This window comes from Haemaphysalis longicornis, unplaced genomic scaffold (assembly GCF_048455015.1).
Source record: "Haemaphysalis longicornis isolate Haplotype H1 unplaced genomic scaffold, Haemaphysalis longicornis Haplotype H1 scaffold_5, whole genome shotgun sequence".
In the NCBI taxonomy this organism is placed as follows: domain Eukaryota; kingdom Metazoa; phylum Arthropoda; class Arachnida; order Ixodida; family Ixodidae; genus Haemaphysalis; species Haemaphysalis longicornis.
Genome location: NW_027526385.1, coordinates 18,608,311 through 18,633,320, shown reverse-complemented (window position 1 = coordinate 18,633,320; position 25,010 = coordinate 18,608,311).

The following is a 25,010-nucleotide window of genomic DNA, read 5'->3' as shown; positions in this document are numbered from 1 at the left end:
GCCAGGCAACTGAAATCGCGGGCCACGCCCACACCGTAACGGGGAGTGACAAATCCAGACTGTCGTGCCGTGCCCCGAACGAGGAAATGTAATAGAAGCTTCTTTAGTGGAAAAGGTTGTCCAAAACTGACGCCGACGAAAATCATCTTGCCTTTGGGAAAAAATGCGCTCCGTCGTACCAGCCGCACCACATCCCTCGCGTTCTGCCGGCTCACCCACCACGTCTGGGGATGTTGCACGCTTGCACGTGTACATTTATGACTTAGCTCGTCATGAATATTCTCTGGAACCTACAACGGTGTATACATTTCACCACTGCTGTGCTCGTGCGTCGCATTAGGCTTCGCTAATCACGGGGAGAAGACGCCGGGGATCACCATCGTTCCGTTCGTTTTGTGTCACGCGGGTGCTACAGCGCAATAAGTGTACACTTGCCCACAATCTGGGCAGGCTGGTACCGCTGGTACCATTTCAAGGGAAATTCGTCGTAGCACCAGTCGTCCATCTCCTTGCTTACACACTTGCTTACGCAGATTATGCAAATAGGTTTTCACTCGTAGTTGCGGTGGTCCTGTAGTAATAGTTTTAATGCGCGAAATCGCGTGTTTGTGTATTATGTGTGCCGCAATTCGTTATGCCGCACAAATGTAAATGCAGAGCGTTTACTTCTGTAATATTTCGTTATTCAGTCGACCTTACATGCGTACTCGCACGGTTTTTATTAGAGTTTGATGGAAAAGGTGAGGTTAGCCGAGCTCTTTCACTTAGCTCCGTACAAGTCCTTGATGTGTTTCTAGCCCGCGTTCAATACCTCCTTGGCTTTCTTATCTTCAGCAGAAGCTACTGGCGTTCAAACGTACGTGAGCACCCTTAATAACCGCCTGCGCGCCGTTTTCTTATCAGTGGCAGGCTCGCGTGCGAATGCGAGCGGTTACCGATGTTGTTAATGCAATAGCCCAGCCTTATACTGGTAGTTTTCTTATCAATTGCAGGCTGCTTCTGTGCGAATGTGCGTGGTAATCGAGGTTTAAAATGTAATTGAGTAACGTCCTGAGAAAATCAAAGATAACAAAAAGCGCGAGTGGGACACTGAGGTGAGATGAACATGTCCAACGCAGGAAGTATCGAGCTTTTGTATCTGTAGAGAAAGGGAACGAGGAGACCAGACGTCCGGCTATCAACGATGCCTACGACCGACTGCCGCGAGAGCCGCGCTCGTGGAGCGAGCTCCCGCTGGCTGCGCTCGTGGTGCACTTCGTTCTCTTTATTTCACACACTCCCGCGGCCCCCAAGTTGAGCAGGGACTTCTTTCACCATAACATCTGCGGACCCTGTCGCCGTATCTTAAGTCCCGATGACAGGCGGACGGAAATCCACTGGCGGAAGGAGCGTGATCGCAAAACTCCGTCGCGACCGAAAAACCGGTGACGATGGTGGTCGAGTTGTTAGACGGCAGGTATCGGCTTGTCTTCTAGAAACACGACGTCCTCTACTTCGAGCTTGGCTGGCGTCTGTTCTGTCACCTTGTGGGTGAATCGAAGCAGCAGGAGGTATTCCCATATCGGACGGTGCCACAGACGATACCCCTTGGCGGCTTGACGGTGCTGTCACAGTATGCGCAGCTCGCTGCGAGTCAACAAGAGTTCTAGAAGGCAGAGTTTCTGATGGAGGCACGTGTTCCATTTGCTTAGCCAAGAGTGCGCTTGGAACAGCGGGCATGGCTTCGCTCTTTGCCACAGGCTTTTCCGACACAAACGTGGTGATATTGTCCTCCCTCAGAACAAGGCTGTCTGAGCCCTTCCACTGCGTGCCGAGCACTTTCATGATGCAGGGGTCACCTCTCTTCGTTTTAAAATCAAGATTCACCTTTTGGAAGGACGGAGGGTTGGCGACATCGCTTCTTGGCTCTTCGTTGCGGAGCAACACCTGATCCCGGTGGTTTTCTTTGCGATCCTGAAGTTCGAACGGTTGGACGGCGGGGTCGTTCAACGTGGAGTTTTCCGTAGTGCCCCGAGTTTTGCTGACTTCCAGGCGGCACATGGACGATCGATCATTGTCTGCGGCGGCGTCTTCCGTGGACGATTCTCCAAGGGAAAGAAAGAGTGCGCTCGAGTGAGCGGTCGAAAGGCTTGAGCTGTCGAGTTGAGTACCTTGAACGGTCCAGCCCAGAACCGTCTCCACGGCCATCAGAGTAGGGGAAATTCTCGAAACGTTTACTGTTGCCACCTTCCAATACGCGTCTGAACCGATCAACACGCTGACCTGGTTCTCTCGAAACGTGGGCGCAAGTCGGGCATCCGCAGCAACTTAACCCTGATCGGCCATCGCACGAACAATTTCTTTGCTGAGGGACGGGCTTGTGATGGTGCAGATGCTGGGAACTTCCAGGGCCTCGACTGTGATGTTCTTGCCATCGCGCTGACTTTTAAGTGTCAAAGAGACTCTGTTGCACGTAACAGGTGCTCTCGGTCGAGTGGCTCCGAACGTAGAAAGCGTTAGACGTTCGACACCGTTGACCGGACAACAAAGTGCTTGGGACACGTCGCGTCGAATGAACGTTCGCTGGCTCCCGGTGTCCAACAAAAAGCGAACGAGCAGCTGGTGTTTCTTGCCGAGGGCCCATGCAGGGCCTGTCTGGAGAAGCACCGACATGGGTCCTGCACCGCTGGTTGACGCGGATGTCACCGCGCTGGCATTATTGATTGCTGCCCCTTTGCTGCGACTTTGCTCCGACTCTGGACTGGTGGGCCCAAACCCTTCCGCAGGGAGCTGGATGTCACACAGCGACGTGAGGTGGCGACGGGAATAGTGGCTGCAGACAAAACTGTTGGCTGTTCTGCAGTGTCTGGCGAAATGGTTGTGCTTTCCGCACCTGAAACAGCACCTGTTTGCCTGCAGTCGCTTTCGCTTCTCGGGTGATACCGCCGATGTGCAGTGGGCGAGGACGTGGTCCTGAGCGTTGCAAAGTTGACAAGTGGGCCGCCCCGCAGTCATTTCCGTTGGAAGAACGACACGCGGTGCCGACGACTGACCCCTCTCCTGGACGCGGTGCGTTGACAGCACAGAACGATCGGAGGCGCTCTCCTCTCGAATCTCCACCTGGACGCGGAGAAAGTCCAGGATCACCTTGATTTCCTTGGATCTGGCGGAAGGAGACGTGGACACCTCGGATGTGTCCTGCTGCGCCTCCTTCAGCCTTTGCCGGTACAGGAGGCCCAGGTCGTGCGGCAAGGTCCGCAGCAGTACGCGATGGAGCACGACGGAGTACTGGTCCGGGAAAACGCCCAGGCCCTCCAACGCGTTTATGCGAAACGTGACCGTGTCGTAGAGGACCCGCAATTTCTCGGTGTCGGCCGAATTCTGCACCGGCTCCAAGGCGAGCAATTTGTCTAGGTGGTCGTCCACTAGTAGGTCTTTCCGCCCTATCTGTTGGTAATGATTTTGACGGCGAAGTCGTAATTGTCGTCGGCCAGCCTGATGCCCTCGATCGCGTCCTTAGCGGGACCGGTCAAGTACGAGAGAAGGTACTTAAACTTCTTGATGCGTGGCAAAGTCGCGTTCGAATGCATGCTTGACTCGAACTGGTCCCAGAACTCTTGCCAGTCGCGTCGGTCGCCCGAGAAGTTCGGTATCTGGAGCTTCGCGAGTGCGGCGAAGCGGGTCCCCTGCGTTGTCTGAGGGGTGCCCGGTCGAGGCTGAGAAGGTGCGCTCCCGCAAGGCTCACCAGACTCGGCTGTAGCTGCGCTGGCTGAAGGGGCCGGGCTCGTGACGGAGCGCACGCGCGTGCGAAGGGCGCAGATGCGCTCGTCGTAATCAATAGCATCCAAAACTTCGGCGTCAAATTCCTCTTCTGTGAGAGTCGCCTGAATCTGGCTGTCCAATTCGTGCAATGCTCGCTGCTTGTCGAGAATTATGTCCAGCAGCGTCTGAAATTCGAGAGTCGGTGCCGCCGGGTTCTGCAGGAGCGCGTCGAGTGCCGTCATCTTCTTCGTGACGGTGGTGCGAAGAACTCCCCGGCGGCGACGAAGCGATTCCATGTGGCGCGAGTAGGCGGCGGGACCGGACGGCTGGGGATTTCGGCACCAGAGAATTGTGTAGCGAAAGGGAACGAGGAGAGCATACGTCCGGCTATCAACGATGCCTACGACCGACTGCCGCGAGAGCCGCGCTCGTGGAGCGAGCTCCCGCTGGCTGCGCTCGTGGCGCACTTCATTCTCTTTATTTAACAGTATCCATATGTAACACTTGCACATTTGGCCTTGTCGCAGGTCTCCTAAAAGGGAAGCGCTTCGTTTAGCGTGAGAACGTCCTGTTAGGCGAGATAACTGGGAGCTCAGATGGTGACCGACTGTGCTCAATTAATTTTCAAGCAAAATTTCTTACATTTGTCTCATACTTTATATGAAGTTCATAAAGTGTATTGGCTGTGCACCCTGAACAAACAAACTGATATTACGAGATTCAGTATACACCTTATACCTTTATTTAAATTCAGGGGAAGTTAGAAAGGGCTGATATGAACTCAAGCGGGAAATGCTAGTGTCTGGTCGCATAGCAACTCAGCATGGCACTTTATTTGGCCTTGTGCATGTGCAATGAGTGGGGATGTATTAATTGAAAAACCTGCATGTGAAAACCATATGAACACTGCAATATCATCATCACTGCCTAAAACAAGTCGACTCGCTACACTGTTTAGACAAAGCTTGCTTGGCTGTCAGAGTAGCGTAAATACCATTAATTCCGGCACTGCTGCTAGAAGAAGCAAATGAGACTAAATCCCACTTGAACAGAAATGTTTCGCGCTTTTCAGCGAGGGATTTAGCAGCCGTGTTCCGGCGGCATCCCTTTTCGTGGCATCTAGCGTGACGTAATTTTAATGCTAATGGGCGGCCTATAACCTTGGAGACCGAATAAACTTTTATTGAAAGGAAAGCAGGAGGGATGTTAATAACACAAAACTATAGATTATTTCTCTTGCTGACGGTTCTCGAGTGCAGCTCTTCACCGCCGCTTTTCACCACCCAAGTAAATCCAAACGCTAATGCAAAAGCAAATGCAAAAGACATGCAAACGCTGCTCGAATCATATCAACGGCTCACGCGTAAGGTGATATCAAGGCTGCCGTCAAATATGCTCATTGCCAAAGCCGACTTAGCTAAACGCAAAGAAACACGAAAGGATTTTTGCGTCCCTGCCAGCTCAGCACGATTTCTGCCCGCGGCAATACGGCCGCCGACCGGTTTGCGCGGCTTCACGTCCCGCGTTTCCGGCTATGGGAGACTTCCACTCCAGAAGTTTTATAAAGCCTCCTCGGCCCCGAGCTGGTCATCTCGCCTGCCACTGGTATCTTGACTGATGGGACTGCTTACGGCCACAGCCGTTCAATTGCATATCTTCCGCCAGCTCCACACACCAGTTTTGTTTCTCGTCCGGCTCTCTTTCAGCGCATACCCCGTTGGTTCTTGCGCCTTGCCTTTTTTTTTTAAATGACTTTTGGCCACATTGTCTCACGTGGGCACCTCCCGCAGGAGCGTGGTAATGGAGAACGGCTGGAACTCGTGTTTTATAGGAATTCAGCTGAAAGAAACTGTCCCACATGGTGATCTCGAACGAATAATTACCCATGGGAGGTGTTATCTCAGTAGGTATGAAGGATACTCATGAGGGACAGTTTTATGATAAATAACACGGGTTCTCCGGAAGACCCGTACTTGCAGAACGTTCCAACCGATAGGGAGCGCTATGCGAACGCGGGAAAAGTGAACTTAATTCCACTGCGAGAGGTGTTTGATTGAAAAAACCCCGCGGGCGTTTTTAAGCTTTTTAGGAGAAAATCCTTAAATTTGTTTTTGGACAGTTCGATGGGCAGCTTTTGTAAGAAAAATGCATTGTAAATATTGAAGGGCCGAATAGTTAGAGTAAAATGTGCAAAAAACGTAATCTGGCCAAAATCGTGAATGTCCCTAAAAGGAGGCAGTGATAAAAAATGTGGTAAAACAGTTCTTACACATCTGTGTGGAGTACCTACATCAACAAAAAGCTGTTATATATCTAAACGGGTGTGCGAAAAAGACGTTTTTGAGAAAACTTTATACGAATGTCTTACTCTCTCGTAGGCTTATGGGTTTGAAAATTTCAGCAATATTTTTCTCCTACACCAGGAGGAGGACGTACTATCTTGATTACAGTTAGGGTGAACACGGGAGCGCGTGTCATTCCGTGCGCTGGAGCCGCCTGTCGGCGTTTCAGGTAACTTCGCCCGCGCATCACATAGCCTCGTTGCAAACAAACTGCGCATGCGTGCGAAGTTACCCGGAACGCCGACAGGCGGCTCTCGCACACGAAATGACATGATCCCATGTTCACCCTAACTGTGATCAAGATAGTACCTGTGAAATTTCCTGCCTCTGGAAGCAGCAGGTTTGGCGTACGTTCACATTATACGTTCAGCCTATTGGGTCCGCCAGTGGTGGTAATTCAAAAAATCTGCCTCGCTGTTTGAGCGGTGGTATCGCAGGGCGAAATCATTGAAATTGATTTTGTGCGTTTTTATGAGTAACGTTTATTAGCAAAATCCAATTGGGTAAATCAATCAGTGAAACGTTTATTGTTGAACCTTCATGAACACCCATTTTTTTGTTGAAGGCGGAACCCTAAAGCTATTTTTAGATATTCTTAATGGCTAAGCATATCTCCAAAAAGCACTTCGGCATGTGAACAGGTGAGCGAAATATTCAGGAATTTATGAAAACCCAATTTCCAATCTTACTCGATTACAAATGAAATTTTCAGAAATCCCGCCTTTGAAGCCATTACAGCACAACATAAATTTAATCCCGCATTACGAAGACCCTGCGCAGTTTTGGTCGGGCATTGTTGAGTCAGCGAGTCAGTCAATAAGTCAGTCGGACAGTTTTCTTTATACGTACAGAGTCCTGTTACAGATAACATGAGCTCCTACGGGAGGAGTGTGGTTGCGGAAATTCCAAACAGATGGCGACCGCTATGCTGCACTTGAAAATTTAACTGAATTATACTTTGAAAGGTGTGTAGTTTATGATATCCCGCCTGCCTGCTTCTACGCTTCGCCGGACAAAGTCCTCAAGTTGGTTCTTGGACATCTTTAAGAGCAGTATGTATAAGTGAAACCAAATGATTATATCAAGACTAAATTTTTATTAAGACATTCGTAAAAACTGTTAATCTATCGAATATCGTGGTTATGGCTATAACATGGCTACCGTGAAAAAATATTGTAAAACACTCTTTACACATTTGTATTGGTTACCTATATCAACAAAAGCATGTTCGATATCTCAACGGGCCTGTTAGAAAAGTTGAAATTTGTGAGAGAATGTTTTAGCACTTCTCACTCTCCAGCGGCTGTAGTTTTTATAAAATTAGCAATATTCAGGCCTTAAACAAATGTACCAATACGCGTACCAAATCTTAAGTTTCTACAACGAGCAGTTTGGCCTGGCGTCGACATGAAATGCTAATCCTTTTCGGCTTGTCATGGGCGCAAATTTACAAAATCCGGTTTCCTCTTTTAGCAGGGTAGGTGGCACAAAATCTTAAATTTAATTTTGTGTATTTGTAAGAGTAACATTTATTAGCAAGAACGAATAGGGTAAATAAATCAGTGAGCCCTCCTCTGTGGCTCAGTGCGTTAAGGCGTCCTGCTGCTGAGCACGAGAACGCGGGTTGCATTCCCAGTCGCGCAGCCTGTTTTCTGATGGAGGCGGAAAGCAAAAAAACGCCAGTGTGTGTGAGATTTAGGCGCGCATTAATGATCCCCAGGTAGCGAAAATTAATCCGCAGCCCTCCACTACGGTGCGCCTGATAGCCTGTGTTGCGTCGGTGCGTTAAACCCTACAATCAATTAATCATTCAGTCAGTGAAACATTGATTGGAGAGCATTAGAGAACACCCTTTTTGCCCCGTAATGCTGAATTGCTCAAATAGCGTTGTTTAGGGCGAAGCCTTAAAGCTACTTCTTAGATATTGTTTAGAGCTACACATCTAAATAAAAAGCATTTCAGTATGTGAACGGTTTAGCGAGATAATCATGAAATCACACGAACACAACTTCCCGAGTTTGCTTTCTTGCACGTACAATTTCACGAAATCTCGCCTTAGTTTGCCCTTACGCCATCACATCAATGCACTCCCGCAATTTTAAGTCTCCAGGTGTAGCAGTATTGGCTCGCTATTGATGAGTTCGTGAGCGAGTCAGTCAGTCAGCCAGTTTGGCACTTTTGTCTGCACGTATAGATGACATGAGCTCCTATGGGAGGCGTGTGGTTGCTTAAATTTCCAACAGATGGCGACGGCTATCCTTCGTGGTAAAATTTACGTGCAGTCCACTTCGAAAAGAGGGTAATTTAAAAAATCACCCTTGCCTGCTTATACTCTTCGTAGGAAAAATTCCTTAAGTTTGTTTTCGGCAACTTTATTGGCAGCGTGTATCTGCGAAAATATGGGATATATCGATAGGCGCAATATTTATTGAGAACTCTGTAAAAACAAGTAATTTAACGAAAAATCTTATTCTCCCTATTCCATGGCTGCTATGAAAAAATCTCGTAAAACTAATTTGACGAATTAGTATTGGCTACCTATATAAAAAAACAAGTTCGATATTTCAAACGAGCTGCGATAAAAGTTAGAATATGTGGAAGAAGGTCTTAGTGCTTCTCACTCTCCAGGGGGAGCAATTTAAAAAAAAACATTCAGCAACATTCAGCTCCTAAACAATAATAGCAACATGCGAATCAAATTTGAAGTTTCGACAATCAGGTGTTTAGCTTGACGTTTACATAAAACGTTAAACATTTTCGCCCTGGAATGGGTTCAAATTTTAAAAATATATTTCCCTTTTACCGCCGTCGGAGGGCAGAATACTTAAATTTTATTTTGTGCGTGTGTATGAGTAACATTTCTTACAATGAACCAATTAAGTAAATCAATCAGTGAAACATTGATTGGACAATATTTAAGAGAACCCATTTGGTCCCGACATTTTGAATCGCCAAAATAGAGTTTTTAGGGGGAAACGTAAAATAACATTTTAGATTTCTTAAAGACTACGCATATGAGAAAAAAAAAGACTTCGATATGTGGACGGGTGAGTGAGAAAATCGCGAACTCACGAAAACACACTTTCCGCAAATTCATCAGCTAGCAGTACAATTTCAAGAAATTCCGCATTAGCGAGCCCCTAAGCCATAATATAAATGCATTCCCGCAATTCCAAGTCTCTAGGAATACCAGTTTTGGCTTGCCCTTGATGACTCAGTGAATCAGTCAGTGAGTCAGCCAGTTGGTGTCTTCTCTTTATTAATGCAGATTACAAGCTTCACAATCCTTCACTCTGACCAGGAGTTTGTCTTTTACGAAAAACCTAAACCAGGATTCTTGTAATAGGACAGCTACTCCAATTTTGCAGTGGTAGGAAGTTTTTCTCCGCATTGTATTTGCAGCCCACACCACACCGGTTTTTAGAACTACTTTTTTCAAGCAAAATGAAGCGCTTGCAATCTACAATTTATTTCTACTTGTGCCGGCTGCGTGATATTTTATAAAATTCTTTTTCGGTGACAAACGGTCTGTTTTGTTCGCGATTAACGCAGCTAGCTTTGCGCCCACGAAGTGTTCAGAAATACAACTCACCTTCTTCAAAATCTAAGCGTGTGGCCAGGATTTTGTTGACAATCAAAGTGCGGTCCTGTGACACTTCTGTCCTGCCATGGCGCCCACCATGCCGACATTTCCTGGTGATTTAAAGAATTCAACTAAGAAGTTTTATTCGCCAAAGCTACTCCTGGCTGTAGGCGCACCAAACTAGAGGGCTACAGATTAATCTAGACAGCTTCGGGAGTTTTTTAGCGTGAACCCAAATGTCGCCACATAGAAATTTTTGTTTTAAGCCTGCACCAAAGAAGAAAAGTCGTGGCCGGAATCGAGCCTGCGTCCTCCAACTAGGCAGCGAAACTTAGCCAGTCAGCTTCCGCGACGGATCTCCGAGATTCTACGTTCTCGCTCTTGGAGCTCTTTGCCCTAGTTGGTCTTCCGCCACTAAACACCAACGATGATGCTCCCAGAATTTTTTCGCGCTGCTTACAGCGTCGCTGTGGTTACCGACCTACATCGCTTTATCATTGTCGAAGTAGTCGTTCTAATTTTGCAATGACGGAACTTTTGCCCCTGTCACCGTTTTGCACCCTTGTAGTACAAACATTGCTTTTTTTTTCACAATAACGCCGCCAAAACTTCACCGACGCAAGCGGTGAGAGCAGGGCGTCGGCAGACGCGCACCTGACTTAAAGATCAAGTAATGCCGCTCTCGCCACCTGGGGAATAAAACTGAAGTCAACGTTGCCTCTTTTTTTAGAGAAGAAGGCACCTGTTCAACCTGATAATACGGCGCTAGTTTCCCACAGCACTCGGTTAAATCATTGATTCGTGTAGCCCCGGTGGTGCGGGTAGCATATAATTGTTACCCGCCTATTGACCGCTCCTGACACGTCTTCATCAGTCACAGAAGAAGGGTCAAGAGGAAGGTCGCATTCGCACGAAGTTGTCAGAGTGGCGTTGGCAACCACCCTCAAGCGTAAGAAATGGTTACATTCACTAACTACCGATCGAAATGGATAACCGCACCGGCTTCTCAGTATCATCTTATTTGGAATGACATCATCGCAACATTTCGAAGGCCGTAGATTTGGTGACTACACGGGAAAGAAAGCATGTTTGTCTCGGCTGTCTTTTCTAAACATTTGAAATTATTTATCTCATCACAGAAAACTTGCCATCAAGGCTACCCGTATGCCATGATTCACATTCTGAAGTTCATTCAACGTGTGTGTGTATATTGCCGCGAACCATCAAATGGGCTTGTTTATTTATTGTTTGTTTCTACTGCCCGCCCACGCCCGGCTCTGTTATGGGTGTCCCAAGGGAAGCGCGTCTTCCATTCGTTATTTTTATGCCGCACGGGCTATCTCATTCAGATAACCAGATTGTTTCGTCTTAACATCACTAGCCCAGAATAATCTTCTCTGATCTACGATGTTGTGGAAGTAAATCGACGGTTCCAGAAACACTCGTGCCGAAAGATAAAAGCCTGCAGAGCAGACGCCATGGCATTCCGATCGTCGGCGCTCACTCGCACACGTCACTTTGTTGACTGCTGCTTCGCCGCCTGTGTATTCTTTGAGTTGTTAGGGGCGCAAAGTTCGCTCTAATAAACGTGTTTTCCTTCAAGACAACTGCGTCGTCTTTGGCTACGTGACAATATATATACAAAGCACAGAACCCTCGGTTGCAGAAACAGCGAAGGGGTTTATCCGGCGCTTCTCTCTGTTATTCTTCAAGAATAACAGAGAGAGAGAGAGAGAGAGAGAGAAGAAATTTGTTTGGAACGTTTTACAGCTGCGTTGTCAATATCTTCAGATGTGTTGCTTGTTGCCTTGTTTTCTTGAATAAAGTTGTGCCCGGTGAGAGTGATGGAATTTTTGCCACTATCCTTCAAATTTTTATTTAGTATGCCGATGGCCTGAGGTTCACGCACGAGTTGCCTGAGGTGGGTGTTCTGCAGTTTTTGGATTGCACCTGGGTGGTATTCAGCCGTGTTGGCAGTATGCACCCGGCCAGTCAGCCCGTTCAAAGCTTGTGAAGCGAGGCATAGTGACGAACGCTATGAGGGTGGCACTTACGGGGTTTTTCCGGCATAAAACGACGTCTAGCTTGTTTGAGCATGCTAAAATACTTAAGGAGGTACGTTGTCCACCTGAATTGGTTGCCTCTGTGGCGGAAAGCTTCGTAATGGATCTCAAAATTGACCACTTGCCAGGTTCGGAATGCCAAAGGTAAAAGTCCCTGTGGTGGCCGTGCCGTACGTGCACCAAGTATAGGCACCGGACACTGAAGTCTGCCTGCGACTGCAGCGCCGCCTCTCGCCGCCGCTTAGCAAATTTGGGTCAGTGGATGTCGCGACCGGCTGTCCAGCGCACGTGAATGCACACACGCTGCGTGCGGACCGGTGCTGTGGGGCGAACGTTTTTTTAAGAAACAGTTATAATGACAAGTTGCAGTGTCCGAAAGGATCAAAATGCTGCAGGAAAGAATTCGTGGCAGCGCCGCTTCTGCTGCGTGAAGGACTGCCACAGCCGCGACTGGCATCGCTCTGTACAGGTTTCCCGGGCAGCCTTGGGAGAATGAGCGTCGCAAGAAATGGATTTCTCCAGTACGAAGAGACCAGTAAAAAATCCAAGACATTTTTTTCAGTGGAAGGAGTAAACTTGTGCGCAGCGCAGACGCGAAGGGATGTAAAACTAAAACGTTTTCTTTCAGTGTTTCGCACACATCGCAGACTGCGATATTTTTGAATCACGTGCCGTAGTATTTGCATAAGACAATGTATTATGGCTTCCGCTGCTATTGTTTTATCAGCAGTAACCTTTTTTTGTCAGCGGCATTCACGGCACCGAATGGATCACAAAAGGCGACACAAGAATATGCTCACAGCCTTTCGCATGCAGGCGTTGCCATAAGCAATGTCAAGAAGCATCCCGCCTACTTCCGTACGTTGTTACCGCAAGTTTACAGAGTTCCGCCACGCATTCCAAGCGAGAGCGTAAGATATCAAAGACAAGGTAGAATTCAAACGCGTTATTTGACTCCTTTATGCGTTTTGCGCAGTCTGAAGCAGAGTGGGGGGCCGCAGGAGGAAATATGTTTACGGAGAATTCTGAACGTCCTGAACGAACTGGATCACAATTACCGCTAAGACGACTCTAACATTATTCACAAGAAAGAAGCTGAAACTAAACGGAATCTTCGTAAAGACAACCCGCAGCTCCGCTGTGTCAGCAGATTTCACGCTGGGTGGAACTGGGTTTACTTTGTCACCAGCTAATAACTTTTGGAATGCGCTGTTAATTAGGGACAAAACTAACCGTGCTGAAGAAGGGCGATAGAAAAACTAACTGTAGTGTGGTTGCGCGAACAGAAAAAACAACACAAACACGGACCTGTCGTGGAGCGCCGTTATAGGCTGGAGTCACTTTATTAGGCCGTTATATACGAAAAACTTGGTACTGACTTGGAGAGAAGCGCTGTAGATACGTTTCCCTTGCTGAGAATGGCACTTCGCAACGATGTCTGTCCCGTCAATTTCTTTCACGGCGTACACGTTCCCGGCGACGTACAATCTCTGTCCGTTCTCACGCACGCGTGGCCGAAAGTTGTAGTTCAGCCCCGTAATTGTCCCGCAAACCGCACAAAAGCGCTTGAGATATGGGGAAGCTATTCGCCAGATCAGTTTTCGAGCACGAGACACCTTTCAAAAACGGAGGCACAATTACAAAAACAAACAACCAAGAGGTGTCGAACGTATGAACGCGCGCCAACCGTTTGACTCTCACCGATCTCAAGCATCCGCTTAAGCGTTTGCTCAAGCGTCCGCGGGGCGACGCTAGGTGTACTTATTCGTCGCGGAAAAGAAACAGAAAAGAAACAGAAACTGAAACAGAAAAGAAACAGAAAAGAAACAGAAACAGGTCTGCGGAAAAGAAACAGAAACTATGCGGCACATAGTGCTAGAATGTGAGGGTATCCATCCAAATCTACATGAAGGGACTATTGGGCTTCCAGAAGCCCTAGGATTTAAGGGTATCAGAGAGGAAGTTAACTTCAAGGCTGTCGAGGGAACGAAAAGAAGATTAGAATGCTGGTGGACGAAAAGCAGAGAGGGGAATATTGCCTAGGACAGTTACCACCAGTAACAGGGAAAAGAAAGTATTTCGGGCCTAATAAGCTTTAGTGCCTGCCCTAAGCAGCGCTAGTATTAAACCAAGAGTGTAAAACATGGTTATATTAGTGCTTTTTGGTAAGATGACATGCCATCACCCCGCTTCAAAGGGGAAACCAATAGGAATCATCATCATCATCGTCGCGCCCTCTGAGCAATGATCAGTTTCTATTAGCGGTGAGCGCGACCACGGGCTGAGCTGCGAAGCCCGCCTCCGTGACGTCAGCTTAGGGATTCTCGCGTTTGTCGTCTGCTTCACTAATGCTCGCTCTCCTTGCTGTTTCTTCGCGCTCGGTCAACGTCTGATGCTCCTCCGCACCAGAATAGGCGTGTGGGTAACTTTTTATCATAATAATAGTCTTAAAATCGTAAACACTTGATCATGGCGTGAGTTAAAGTATAGTTTTGGATACCGCTGCGGAAGAAACATTGCAGGCGTTGCCCCATTTTTTGCGAAGCCAGTCCTGTGCGGAGCGCCAAGAGTCGGAACTAGGAGTCAGTTTCTGTATTAATTAAGCAATCTTTCGAACAAATGGAAAAGTCACTGGCTAATAACCGACGACAGCGAAAATGGAAGACCAAAACAAATTACTACGCCTTCAAAGCTGTCAGCTTTGGCAGTAGGCCTTACGATTCCCGCTAATATGTAAGGTAAAACAGTTTTTGCAACCTCTCTGAAGGCTCGAAAGTATTGTATCACATCACTTTACGTTGCCATGGCATGAAAGTAAGCCGACATGCACTATGGAATGCAAAAACTGTAGGTTGAGGGACAAATAACCCACTGTGTGTATAGGCGCTTCCTTGTTTTATACGAGGCTTCTAACCAGTATGGAGGTATATTGAGCAAAACGAGTCACGTCTACGTTAAAGATACAGTAACACTAGGTTTGTTCAGATCTGGAGGGATATTTTGGTACAGTATTCGCAGCCATATCTTCCCGATATTCGGATATGCGTTATAGGAAAACTGCCCTCTATAGGAGGAGGAGGATGGGATTGAGGTGAAAACTTTACCAATGAAATCTAGCTAGTTCGTGGGCCGGGTCCTCAGTCCAGGACAAGATAGTAAAAGTCATTTCCTTCAATTCATAGAATGCCATCCCGAGTAGAGTAGGATTTGTTCTTAGCGCCTGGAAGAGTTGCAAAGGAATAAAGAGCTGCTTGGAAATATTAATCGGTTTCGATTCTTGTGATATTTCCAGGTATACTATTTATTAGTTTAGTTAGCGAGTATAACATGGCTTCAATACCATAATCATGGCGTCAATGTTCGGGTTGCGAGTCAGTTCGTTATGATAACGATGGTTACGATAGATATTCTGAGTACACAAGCCGCCTTCTAGTACTGTGGACAAGGTTGTTTGGGGCGCGATCGCGGTGGCGTAGCACAAACCTTCTCATTGTATTTGCACGCGAATAAACAAAGCATGCTGTGGATATGCTCCTTCTTGCACGCAGCAGGAATTAAACCAGTTCGTGAAGAAGAGAATATATGCCATACAATCTGAAGAAAATGTCCGCAGTATCTTTGTGAGCCGCCCAAATATCCCCAAACCTCCGAATAAGACGTTTGTGACGGTACAGAAAAATGAATGCGTTGGGCGCAAAAAAAAAACACAAAAAACATTCATCTGATACAAGACAACAACAACGAAAGAAATAGAAGAGAGCCGTCTAATTTCCGGTTGTTCGATGCGCACGTGTAGAGCTTCGCTGCTTGGTACGTAGCATTAGACTGTTGAGTCTTCATAAGAGCACCTCAAAAATACTGCAGGGAAGCCTACTCATTTTGGATACTTATCGAGGAGCTATGAGCACTGATCCTCGCGAATAAGCTAGAAAGGACGACTTACACATGACCTCCTGACCGTTGCTCGGAAGAAAGTTGTTCTCTATCTACTCGACTGTTGCGAACTTGTGGGGGATACAGCTCCAAATTATTAAGATGCGTCATAAGCTGGCAATATAACTGAATCACTGTAAATACGCTTTTTAATGCACTACAGCAGTGTTTCTCAAATGGGGGTCCGCGGACCCCAGGGGGTCCGCGAGAACATTTGAGGGGTCCGCGAAGCCTCCCTAAAAACTTTTCCCGCCACCATTATTTTCTCGATTTCGCCGTATTTTTTGCAATCGAGAAAGGTGGCTTCGCCGCATAACACGTGCATTTAGTTGCTTCGCGTTGTACATATTTTAACATCTGCTTCTGCGTGACGTGCCAGGTATGAGAAGGGAGAAAAACAGACGCAGGAAAGGCGGTATATGGGTGTTAGGAGGCTTCTAGATTCAACAGCAAATTGTTTAACATTATGACGCGCATAATCATTAACGGCAAGCAGAAAAGGCGGGCATGGGATAAGTGTGTGGGCGACGTACGCTCCAGTGCAAATTATTTGATGCTATGACACCGCTGAACATATGCTCCATCGTGGGGTCCACCACCACTGTCGCAAGGCCAAAAGGGGTCCTCGGGGTAGTCATAGCTGAGAATCACTGCCCTACAACAACAAAACGGACGATTTCTAGCACAGACACTGCCGCCCCTCACAAACGGAGTGTAGCAGACGACAGCGGCGCGAGTCCCTAAGCCGACGTCAGAGCCAGGGGGCGCCACTCAAACGTCTCAACACCAACACCACCACCTGGATAATGTCGGTGGGAAGTACGGTGTACAGGTGTGTTCACGGCACCTGAGAGACCTCACGCATGGTGCGTAAGTTGAATGAACCTTGTACCAAGCCCAGCTGTCTCATAAAGCAACACGTAGGTTTGTGAATTGTGTGATGGGGTGGTCGACAGGATTCCCTGTCGTGCAAAATGTGCTGCGTTTTGAAAATGGGCAGTTGCGTCATTTTAAGGCTACGAGAGCACAATGCGGCTGTGAAGGCGCACACGGGGGCTTGCCACCTGTCTGATCATTGCCGCAGTTGCACTGGGTGCACTCCCGATATCTCGCAGATACGCATCGTGTAGAAGTCTTTCTCTCAAACAGTGAAATTTTAGGGAAGGAGAAACATGCCTTAGTGCACCGTCCTTGGTGGTGACTGAAAAAGAAATCAATTTTTTGAGAGGGGGGTGTTGGTAGCACATGGGCAATGGGTGATTGCGGCACAGACGTATCGGATGAATTCACGTGCTTTAATATGCGCCGGCACTATGCAGAGCTTTTCTGACCTGAGAAAGTGGGATGTTTCCGGTACTGTTTTTGTTTGTTTTCACTGTGTTTTATTATCTTCCTACGCATTATGTCTTCGAACGCATGATTTGCAGCGGAGGCAGCGGAAAGAGCGGACATTTATTCCGACGTTCCGGGACGCCCATCAGAAGCCTGCTGACCGGCTCCTGCTTCTGCGACCTTTCTCTGCGCATAACGTGGTGCTTGGTTCACTGCTGGCATCCGTAAAAAGGGCAGCGCAGCCACCATCGCAGTATTGGCAGTGGGTGCAGCGGAAGGAGCGGACGTTTTTTCTCTGCCTATCTACATTGCAGGCTTGACTTGCTGTATTTTTTTCCCCAATTCCTCTTATTCCTGCCACTGCTGCCAAAATACTGCCTAATTTTGTACAGTGCTCTGTGTACCAGGTACCAAACTTGCTGATGATGATTGAAAATGGGTACCAAACTTGCTGATCTTAAGTGCGAACTACGCAAAGAAATCAGAGAGCTGAAAAACAGCGTAGAATTCATCAGCAAGGAATACGATGCTGTGGAAAAGAAGTTTAGGGAGATGAACAGCGAAAACGCCAATCTGAGGGCTTCGCACGAGGCCTTGGTGCTCGAGCTCCCAGCTTTGAAGGCGGGGATGCATGAAGATTCGTTGCGGATCACTGCCCACCATCAATACTCGCAAAAGAAAAATGTGGAAATTAAGGGCGTTCCCCAGAACGCCCAAGAAAGTTTGGTCGAAGTGCTGGGAAAGGCTGGATAGGCGATCGGGGAGCCGATAATTGAACAGGATGTCGAAATCTGCCACCCTGTTCTAGTGCGCTATGATTCTGCGGACCCGAACATTGCTGTCGTCTTTCAAAGACATAAAAATTGCGACGTGGTCATTCGTAAAGCACAGAAGGCAAGATTTAACACGGAAGACTTTGGATTTGCATCGAAGCATCGAGTTTATGTAAATGAACACCTCTGCCAGAAAATTAAGAAATTTTGGGAATGACATTTGCAAAGAAAAGAGAACTGAACTGGTGCTTCGCATGGTCAATAGGCGGCAAGGTCTTTGCTCGGAAAACGGAATCTTCAAGAGCCATTCAAATCACTTGTGAAGCCGACCTGGAAAAGATGCCCAATACCCCTCCCGTCCATTCCTCTTAGATAATGTAGTCTCAACGCGTACGTGAGTTTTCTTTCACCGATGGCATCGCCTGCCGATATCAAGCATTCCAGTGATGGTCGATATCTTTCCTTCTCGCACTGAAATGCATAGTCTGCACGCAACAAAACCGACGATCTTCCCATTTTTCTAAACGAGTTTCACTTTAATTTCCAAGTAGTTATGCTCACCGAAACTTGGTACACGTGTCATGACTAAGTGTTTCGTCTGCCTGCCTTCAATAGTTTTTTTTCTTGAATAGATCATCTCGACGCGGCGGGGGTGTCATGCAGCTGGTATCGAATGAGCTGGCATGCAGCATGCTAGCAGATGGTTCAACCATAACATCAGATTTCTGAATTCTGGCCCTAAAATGCGACAGGTTAATGTTGTCGCTTGTTTACCGCTCACCCGATGGGAAAATTGATCAATTTTACTCTTTTGTGAAAAAGCTGCTTTATTTTGTGCCTCTAAACAACCTAGATATAGTAATATGTGGTGACTGCAATATTGATCGTTTGCAGTGCACAAAAATATCTCGAGATTTGCTTTTGCTACTCGATTCTTTTTCGGGCAAGAATGTGATTCCGCAGCCTACGCGTATCACCTGCCACTCTAAAAGCCTTTTGGACTTGTTTGTGACTAATAACTAGTCTGATAGCATAATATCCGGGACCATTATGTCGGACTTGAGCGATTATTTTCCCATCCGCATGTTTTATAAGCGCAACGAAACACTCGGAAAAGTAAAAGCTGATCTGCAATCACACAGTGTGCAAGACACCAGTATCGAAAATCTATTAAAGTTCCGAAAGGAAATAGAAAGAATAAACTGGAACTCAGTACTCCAATTAAACATTTCCGACGAGGCTTATGACACGTTTATGAGTAGTCTTAAGAAAGTTTATCATAACTGAGACAGTACGAACATCTAAAAAATAAGGAAAATATGGTTAACAAATGAATGCCTTGAAATTATTATAAAGAACAACTCCCTTTTTTGAGGTTCATCAAAATAAACAAGCCGGATGATTTCAAAACTTTTAAGAAGTATTGCAATTTTGTGTCCAAGTTCCTGCGTAAGGTGAAGGAAACTTACTTTGCGAGCATTTCTTCTAGCTCCCGTAATGAAGTCATAAGGCGTTAAGTAAACAAGCTCCTGAACCGTGGGTCAAGGCACACTGAAAAACTTGAATTATTAGTCGGTGATAGAATGATACAGGGTGTCGAGCTGGTGAACACTTTGAATACATATTTTACAACCTTAGTACCAAGTCCTAATAAAACCGGTTCGAAGTAATTTTTGGTTGCACCAAACAGTTACTCGGCTTTTTTCGAGCCAACTACTCCATCTGAGATATATTCAGTATTCATGTTTCTAAAGAATTTCACTGCGCGCGATATTGATGACCTTCAAATAAAACCGCTAGAATTTGCACTTGACCTGTTGGTGCCCGTGCTTTGCCGTATTTTTAACCTATCGTTATCCACGGGTGCATTCCTGAAAAATATGCAGCACGATTCAGTTATTGTCTTTTTTAAATCTGGAAACAAAAATGAATTTTCTAATTATCGACCCATTTCTAAATTGCCTGTAATGTAGAAAGTATTAGAAAAAATAATTTGTAACCGCATTATGTCCTGTGAGAAACATTGCATTATATCACCGGATCAATTTGGCTTCCGAAGAGGTATGTCTAGAGAACTCACCTTGCTAACTCAACCAGAACACATACTCACCGCATTCGAAAACAAAAAAGTTACTTTGGGCATATGTGTCAGGATCCAATAAACTAGTTCTTCGCTAAGGAACGTAACAGCGGGAGTACCGCAAGTTAGCATTCTGCGGCTTGTTTTATTTAATATAAAAGATATATTCAATATTAGTGAATGTGCCCATTATGTTGTCTACGCTGACGATACTAGCCTCTTTTTTCAGTCTGATGACATAAATGAACTTTTGAACTCAGCCAATACGACCCTTAAAAAGTTGCTGAAGGCGTGTGAGGTAAACGCCCTAGAAATTAACATAATAAATACGAAAGCTGTGCTATTTTCTACACCACAAAAAACACTACTTCGGATTTGAACCTATACCTTGAATGCGAGAACGTAGAGGTTGTAAAGGAAGTCAAAACCCTGGGAGTAACCTTTAATGAACATTTATTTTGGGATACACACGTTCAAGGCGTCGGAGGAAGCTTGGCTAAGGCTTGCGGTATTCTTCCGAGACAGCGACATGTTACCCCCTCCAAACCAAAACTGCTTCTATATAACGCACTTTTTACCCCCCCACCTAAATTACTGCCATCTTGTATGGGGCACTACATTCGGCAGGCTTAAACCTCTTCACTCCCCTCCTATCATAATCTTCACCGCATCTATCGGCGCCCTGGCATCCTTCCTGTCCCACCTGTTCTTCCTACCCATCCATCCCTCATTCTTATTGGGACTGCACCCCGCCATCTCTTGCCCCATCCCTCGCCTTCATCATCTCCTGGGAGCTCTGGTTGTGTCCCCCGCCGACAGTAAACATCCAGGCTGCCCAGGAAGCTCTCTATAAACACGTACACCGGATCCGCACGGACATTCTGGAGTACTACGTGGATCCGGTGAATTGAACTTTGAAATTAGGACCTGGACTTCGGTCCTGCGGAAAATTCTTTGCGGAAAAATGCGGAAGTTTCTTTCGCTCCCTCCCTCCCTCCCCCTCCCTCCCTCCCTCTCTCTCTCTCTCTCTCTCTCTCTCTCTCTCTCTCTCTCTCTCTCTCTCTCTCTCTCTCTCTCTCTCTCTCAAGCAAACATAGCTGAATTATTTTTACTTGAAAGGAAAGCGCTGCGCCATGTTGCAAACGTTTCAGACGACGCCCACACTGCAGAACTTTTTTCAGAATGTATGGTGTTGTCTCTGTGGAGCTTATATAATTGCAATTTCGGGATGAAATACAAACAGGCTGTCTGTTACAATAACAAATGCTTCCTGACTTTATCCAACCATACAACACCTTTGGAAGTTCTGTGTAATATCAGACAAAATCCTTGGATGACTCATTTCTCACGTACAAATCATGGATTTCGCGATCTACAGTACTGTATGTCCAGTCTCGTAAATTATTTAGCAACCTCAAATATCGACAGAAATATTATCTCCGCCAGAAAATGGAAAGAGCACGCCATAGAAATGGGTATTTGCTTACAACACTAATAAATTTGTGACAGCCATGCACACCGCAATTATATTCTTTTGAATAGATTTCTCTCCACAACATCTGCTATAGAAAGCAATTTGTGTTTTTCTTTTTTTCATTCACCCAAAAGGTTTTCTTTTAGTTTGTCACATGAGCCCATAATTTCTCTGGCTGTATGTTTTACTACCCAAGTTGTTTGTTCTTCCACCGGGTATTTTTCCCCCTTTTATGGGTGTGCATAAGTACCTACCACTGCACCGGATATACAGTGCACAGGTACATTAAACAAATATTTGTAATATTTTAATTTGGTGCATGTATATGTAATGGGTGTGTATCTACTTTCTTATTATATATGTATATCCGAGTGTGCATATTCTTGCTAATGTGCATTTTTATTTGTAATCAGATGCATACACGTGTACATTATTGTTTTGTGTATGGTCTTTTTGTCCAATTTCTGTAAACGTTCAACCACTTGTATTCATTTTTCTGTGGTTCTTTTCGCTGTCAAAAAACCAAAAAGAAACCCTGTCAAGTTGCTTCTTAGCAGCTTTTTGTTACTGCCCTTATTATTTCAACTTTGTATGAAATTACAATGCTGAATGAATGAACTTTGAACTTTGACCTTTGAAAACCATTAAATATAGCGGTTTCCCGTGCTGCTTTGGGACCATCTTTGTTGAAGTTCTAGCGCGTTTTTGGTCTCTTCTGCAGCTTTGTCGCTGTATTAATGTCCGCTAGTACGATGAATTCTCTGGGCAACTGAAATTAAAAACACCAGAGGAATTTCAACATGTTGCCTTAGCTGTCAGGCAAAAGGCAGAATGAATGTGCGTAGCCAGCATTATTATGGGAAATCATATTGAATTGAAATGGCGAAACATGTAAAATGTTGATTTTTCCACAAGGTACAAAAGTAAGACGAAAGAGCCTTGGGGGCAACAAACTCAAATAAGCTAGAAAACATTCAGACACGTGATCAGGCAACCAGTATGAACATCCGCTCAGTCGGGCACTTCATTTTGAACTGAATAAGGCACTGTTGTGCCTGCATGCGTTTATTTTCACTCGCAGACCTATGCAGACACATCGTACCAGTTCGCGAACATTTCCGTTTAACAAAAATTTACACCATCTTCCCGCGAGGGGAACCATGGGGTAGATGTGACGCATCGGGAGTTGCCGTTGCGTTATTCAAATCATCGGACGATGTCATCGGAGCGCCGGCGGTGGAACGACTGAGCGGAGCGGCGCACTTACGGCGTTTATATGCAGCGGAATGAGAGAGAGCAGCGCATAGCAGCGCATGCGCATGTGTTAACCGAGCGCAAGCTGCGCCACTGCGCGCTAACGCACAGCTGGCACGGCGACGGGAGCGAGCTGACCGCGCTGACGCACAGATGGCGCTGCGGTGAGAGCGGCGGAGCGCACAGCTGCCGCGCCGAGGATGCGGACTACGCCGCGACAACGACGCGGGACAAGGCGAGTTAAAGAGATGCGTCGCATCTAATAGAACACCCTAAGTGAGTGGTACACGGTTCACCAACAGGACATCAAACAAACCTGCCGTGTGCGAGATCACAACAAAAGCCATAAACGCGCGCTCTCTTGAAACGTGGAAAACGCCCACCGCGCATGGTTTTGAAAGCGAGAGCTTTCTTAGTTGGACCAAAGGTGGGCTGTCAAAAATTTAATTCATTTCTCAATAGACAAGTTGGTCGGCCGAAAAGCTCTGGCAGCATATGAAGAAACACGGCGTGTGCGTTAATCTGGACTTCCACTGTGTCATTGCATAAACGCTCAAAACAAAGTTTTTGATGCCACCAAGAGCAGCCAGTACATTGGTTTTACATCTGCATGCAGTTAACCGGCTTTAATTGCGACTGTTAGTAATACAACGATGCAAATGTGCAGCTAGGTGTGGCAAATGTAGCCGATATTTTCCGGCACGGCCGAGAAAACAATACGAATTAACCGAATTCACGTGATGAAGAACTTTTAATTAGGCGGGATTAGAATACACTGAAAACATAGCAGGCTAACGAAAATCAGAAAAATTGTAACAGTTAAGAGAAATTTTGAATTATCCGAGATTACCTTATCGCGAGTCTAGTGTATACAGAATTTCTCTGCAATTTTTTAGCACCTAACAACAGTTCTATTATAGGTTTGTTTTGGCAAGCGGGAACAAAGGCAAGCGGGAACACTAGGCAAAGAAAATGTTATAAAAATTACGCAATGCCTGTCTGCCGGAATTTTCTCGATTGTGTGGAATATTTGAGGGCTTCCTCGGGGACCTTGCCAGCTCTCTGGGGTAGGCCCCCACGCTAGCTCCCGGCGTGTCAACCACGCGGGCTCCCATGGCTACGGCAGCCCAGCGAGGCTCGCCGATATGAGAACACAGTAGACAGTAGTGCCGAAGCACAGCCGTTTATTTGGGGAATCCCAAAGCATGCGAGCACAAGGCTCGACGGCGTTCACGAATCACGCGGCTCACGCCGTCCGGGTCGTGACCGCGAACGGGAGGTGGGCACTCACGGCGCGCGACAAACAAAGCTCCCACCTGAGATGCATGGTATCCGCAATCGCCGCGATGTTCCACCGATCTCGCCCCAACCGGGTCTCCGACGAGACTGTCGACTCTCCCGCGCACACGCTCGCGCCGCCCGCGACCGCGCGCCATCCCCGCACACATCGGTGGCGCCATCTCTCGGGGGACGTCGACGAACCAGCGGAGCGCCGGACCGGTTTCAGCGCACCAGCGTCTCTCCCGAAGCGCGCGCTGGCTCGGGATCGCAGGTCGCGGTTCTCCACGATTCCCACACTCCTCCCCACTAAAACTGGACGCCACTTGAGCTCGAGTGACGCCACACTACACCACACTCGTCACGACGCCTCAAGTCAGCAGAACTAGGGACCTTAAGCAGAACAGCCACCGAACGCCACTCCCATGCCAGTCCACACCAAGGTTCGCCACACGATGCCGTCGTCGCGATGCTCGCCTCACAAACCCGCAAACACATTGCAATGGTTCCAAGTCTCTCGTGGTTGGGCAGCACAGCAGGTTGGCAGGCCCGGGGGTAGCCTGCAGCCGCAGCCGACGAACGCCGGGGTCGCGCCATGATGCGACCCCCACTCCCCGCTCGAGGCGGCAACAGGAACGGCCGCGCCGACTGCGGCTGCCCGAAGGCTCGCGCCGCTCGCCTAGGCGCCAGATCCCGCCGCCTCCTGGGTTCCGTGGCAGCTTCGGCCGCAGGTCCTCCCGAACGGTTGGCTGCCGCCCGGCAGGCCGGAGCAGCAACTGGCGGTAGCTCCGCGGGCCGCACTCGGTCCCACCGGTAGTTCAGCAGACCATCCTCGCTGTCCGTGGCAGTGGTGACTGGCGTTGCTCCCGGTTGTATCCGTTTGCAGGTCTCGCTCTCACCGTCCAGTTTAAACGATTCCCAAACTTGAAGTGGGGAGCAGCGGGACTCCGCAATCTCCTGTGACTGGCCGGAAACCTTATTTATCGACGATCTCGCCAAATAGGGTAACAAAGGTGCCCGAGGGGACTCCCCCTTGCACGTTCGCTTGCTCGCGGAATCGCGAGTCCGGCAACTGTGCTCCAGCAGCCACCCCCGCCTGGAGGCAGCTCGCCTGACTATTACGGGGGGTCAGCATCGAAACACCCATCCGAGTAATT